The following is a 4,831-nucleotide window of genomic DNA, read 5'->3' as shown; positions in this document are numbered from 1 at the left end:
CAGCGACCTTTCTCTCTCCTCATTAACGTCGTCTCAACGTCCTTTTTCCCTCCTTTTTTTCTCCGTTCCCGAGTCTCTTCTTCCCCTAACCCCGTTTATGGTATAGATTTGGTTTGTAAGGGCCTCACAATCTCGGATCTGGAGAAGTTCGGAAATCCGACGTTCCGTCTTCTTTGACAACGGTGTTCAACGTAAAGGATTCGTCTAAATCTACTCCTGTTTTGTATGGTTTTGACGTCGATTTCGTATGGTTCGGCTTCGCCGGAGTTTCGTGGGGCTTTTCTGTTCCTTCTCATTTTTTCTCTGTTTTCGTTCTTTGCAGGTCGTTTTGGGGTGGCTGAAGGTCAAGGTCGAGTTCTGTAGCATCCCAACCTTCAGCCGCCCTTTGTGGGTCGTGTGCGAGTGAAAACTCCCGCGTTCGCCGGAGTTTTCGGTTCTACCGACGACCCCCCCCCCCCCCCCCTTTTTTTTTTTTTTTTGGTTCCATTACATCAATTTTACAATATGCTTCAATGAAGATGTGAAGAAAATATTGTTGAAATTATCAAAAAGATATTTCAATTCATGTCACATTGATGAAGAACGAACTTTCATGTTTTAAATTTTGGGTGGATTACAATTTAGAGTAATTTAGATTTATTGTATTTCATTAATGTATTTTAAGAATTTTAATTTACTTTAGGTTACAATTACATAATGGTTAATTAAGGCCATTAAGTATGAATGTTACAACTCTGGTAATGCCTTTAATAGTTTCATTTTGAGGCTATATAAAGCCATGTATGTTCTATTTGTAAGTAGACTTAGAAAATATAGTAAAATAAGCATTTATGCTTTTCTTTAGCAAATGGCTATGTTTCTTTGCAATTTTATGTAGTTTAGGTTGCATGTACAATCATTCAAGCTCGACATGATCAATCTTGCTTGTGGAGTGATTCGAATCTCAAACAAGTGTTTGAGATATTTGATCAACAAGAATTATTCAAGCTAGACATGATCGATCTTGCTTGTGGAGTGATTCGAATCTCAATCAAGTGTTCTTGCCTTGAGATATTTGATCAACAAGGTAATCCGAGTCTTACTCTCCTTGTAGTGATTTTCACATATCACATACGGTTCAATATTACATTAATAACCTTGATTTTCATACAATGGATAACAATTAATTACAAATAAAATAATAAAAATTATTGTTAAAAACTAAATAATTAATTACGAAGCTTTAGAGCATAAATCCCAACCGTACCATCTTTTTGTGATATGACTTGGTGGCAATCATCTATCTATGTGTATAAGGATTGTATTGTTGTGTTTTGATTTTACTTGTAGCAACTACTCATATGTGAGCACGAAAGTTATTCAGTGTTCAACGATTTATATATCCCTTGATTTCACAATTTTTGTTGTGATTGAATGTATATCTAACTCGATAGGAAGGTTACTTACTTAATGAGTGTTTTCAATACTCAACCTTTTTAAACAATGTTGTTTTGTAATTGCTATGAGAAACTACCTTATTGTACTTTACCATTTTTTTCATAATTCACTAGGAAGATTCTTTAACTTTATTTTTAGGACTATTGGTGTAACACCCGCTCATCGTCAATGCGATTCACAGGAGCTACCACTGACATCGATAATAAACTCGACAACCAATCATAAATTTCAAATTATTTCTAAAAACATCGAGTAAAAAAAAAACATTTAAAACAAGTACTATTTAAAACTTAAAACGACCAAAGTAAATTCTTGACAACGAAAGCATAAGTACAAAAAACAGACACATACATGGATTCCCAAATAGTCTCTAGCCTGTTGGTCTCGTCCTCGTCCTCGGTTGGCCTGCATCAACTAAATCTGGAAAGAAAAGTTAAAAATAATTTTGATGAGTAATTAAATTACTCAGTAAGTAGCGAGCTTATTTTTCATGAGTTCATAACTAATCTTTCGAGGTATTTTTAAGTTTTATTCGCCATTGACTCCTAGTTTCTCTTACTAGAGTCATCTGTTCATTAATGAGGTATCTCAGCTACCTCAATCTTAGGTTACTGACTCTCTCTCGATATGCTTATCTAGAATTTTTGAACTCGTATGTAAGGCTCGCTCTCAGTCAAATACGGCCCGTCTACTAATTCCTCTGGCGGCTTGTTTATCTCATATACCAACGGTCAAGAGTACTCATGCTCCCTGACTTAGCACACAATGCGTTGGTCAGGAACTCCGCGGGAATTTGTAGACTATCATACTCATATAAATAAGCCATGGCTCAACAACCAATAAGCATATCCTAGAGTTATAACATTTCCATTAACATGCATACTCACATTTACTGAGTGCTTTCATACATTTATCATGTTCAACACATAGAACATTCTAGTAATCATTTATATCATGCTTACATCACAAGCAAGCAATCAAGATATACAATAAACATTCAACATCATCAAAACTCATTTTAACATACTAAGCTTTTAATCAGGTAAACAACATACTCACATGTTGTCAACAAGTTAAGAACTAGCTTAAAGAACGATATGCTACTTACCTGGTTTCGAATCCCTTTCTCTCTTGAATGTACGTTTAATAGGGTATTTCAACACAATTTCCTCCAATCAGACCTATATGTCACTATTTTCAAGGTAAGTATAGGTCAAAACGAATTGAACGGGACAAACCCGAAGTCGAAATGAGGTCTCACGCGCCCTCACATTCTCGGTGTGTTTGTCCCACGTGCCAGGAGAACTCCTAGTCGCACGCCCAGTCCTGGCTCCTCACGCGCCTTGCGTGTAGTGCACGCGCTCCTTCTTCTTCCTTGCGTTTTCTGAAATTTTCCCAACTTTTCTATTATTACCAATTATGTCCCGAAGCCATATTCCACCCCTACAGCCCGAATTTCGTCCCGACTTCCACTAAACTTTATAGATCTCCTTATTACGATTCTAACAAGCCATATTTTATAACTTATTATGCAGTATAGACCAAGATATCAGAATTTAAAGATTCGGTCAAATGGGTTTTCTTACCTTCGAATAAACGCCTAATATGGCTTATCCGTTGAGCTTCGAATGCTAAGGAATTTCTCAAGCTTGCGCCCCCGACAAGGAAATCTCCAAACCATGAGGAATTTCGAAAGAGTCACCAATTTCAACTCATTCCCCTGTTTACTGTTTTTCCTTCTTTTCTGTTCTTAGTTTTTAATCCCAGAACCACCGGCACCACCTCACACTTCCCTCTTTCTTTCTTTTCCCCTTCAATCCACCTGTCCATTCCTCCTTTATCCATGGCCGCAGTTTGAAGATGAATTTATATATATATATATATATATATATATAATAAAAATAAATTTAAAAATGAATTTAAAATGTTTTTAATCCACCTGTCCATTCCTCCTCCCAATTATTTTTGAATGGTTATTCACATGGTTTTTATTAACATTTTTTTATTATATTATTACATTTATATATATATATATCTATATATATATATATATATATATATATATATATATATATATATATATATATATATATATATATATATTTAAATGAAACATGTGGTCTATAGTTTTTCCCGATAAATTTAAAAATAAATAAATATTATTTTTTGTGGTCTATGTTTCAGGTCAAGTTTTAGTTGTACATATCAATTCCTATTTTTACATCACTATTTAAACTCATGGACTCTTCCTATTTTAAAACACACATAATATTTCACAATACACAACTTTTATAGATTCCTCCATCTAAACTTTGTTTTTAAAAAGCCTCCATTGTTGCTCTCTCCAAAGTTTTCAATTTAATTTTGTTTATCTTATTGCGAGAGAGATGTGTATTGTAGTATGAGAAAATTGTAAATCTACTACTTTAGAGAGTTGTGGTGTATGGTGTGTTTCTATAAGGTTTTACACAATTGTATCGGTTTGATCCTGAGCCGTGGAAAGGATTGAGTTTGCTCTTGAACTCGTAAAAAGAGCGGTGTAGCGGTTGGGCTCTAATCCGAAGAAAGAGTCAAGAAAGGTTTATTCAAATTCCCAAGAGGCGCTTAGGAGTGGAGTAAGTCGAGTTTGACCGAACTATAAAACTAGAGTGTTATATTTTCTAACCCTTTTCCTATTTAAATTCTAAATTATTGTTAAGTTTTATTGCATGTATTAAGTTTTATTGTTATTAAAAAAAATTAATAATTATATTGTTAAAACCCTATTCACCCCTCTAGGGTTGCCATACCGATCCAACTAGTATCAGAGCAGGTTGCTCTTATTGATTTTTTTATATATAAACTTTATTTTTAGAGCTTATGGCAAATCTACGTGTTAAAAATGATTTTTGTGAAGGACAATCAACTTCTAGACCTCCTTATTTTGATGGAACTAATTATACGTATTGGAAAGCTAGAATGAAAATTTATTTGCAATCAATTGATTATCAATTATGGTTAAATGTTAGTAAAGACCCTTATATTCTAATAAAAATGGTTAATAATATTGAGGAGCTAAAAATGAAGGATGAATTTGATGAGCATGATATGAAAAAATGTTCTTTTAATGATAGTGCTATAATCTGTCTTTATTGTGCCCTTAGTAATGATGAATTTAATAGAGTATCTGTGTTCTTCACATATGAAATTTGTAAAACTCTTGAAGTAACTCATGAGGGAACAAATCAAGAAACAAAAATTAGCATGTTAGTTCATAATTATGAACTATTTAAAATGGATGCAAATGAATCTATAGGTGAAAAATCTTGGAAAAGTATATTCTACTTCCGAAAATGTACGGAAAATTCTTAGGTCTCTACCTAAAAGTTGGGAAACAAAAGTGACGGCAATTAAA

General features: G+C 33.7%; 1 long non-coding RNA gene across 1 annotated transcript; it reads right to left on the bottom strand.

Annotated features, from left to right (window-relative positions):
• Positions 1 to 1,723: 1,723 nt before the first annotated feature.
• On the bottom strand, positions 1,724 to 3,222 carry LOC147784121 (uncharacterized). Its single transcript, XR_015416745.1, has 3 exons — positions 3,024 to 3,222; positions 2,546 to 2,821; positions 1,724 to 1,857 (listed from the first exon to the last, which is right to left on the bottom strand). It is a non-coding gene; the product is annotated as an uncharacterized LOC147784121 (long non-coding RNA).
• Between the last annotated feature and the right edge of the window lie 1,609 nt (positions 3,223 to 4,831).

This window comes from Cucurbita pepo, unplaced genomic scaffold (genome assembly GCF_057944985.1).
Source record: "Cucurbita pepo subsp. pepo isolate OVF unplaced genomic scaffold, ASM5794498v1 scafford_42, whole genome shotgun sequence".
Classification (NCBI taxonomy): domain Eukaryota; kingdom Viridiplantae; phylum Streptophyta; class Magnoliopsida; order Cucurbitales; family Cucurbitaceae; genus Cucurbita; species Cucurbita pepo.
Note: the sequence above shows the minus strand (reverse complement) of the source record. Positions and strands in the feature narration are given on the sequence as shown.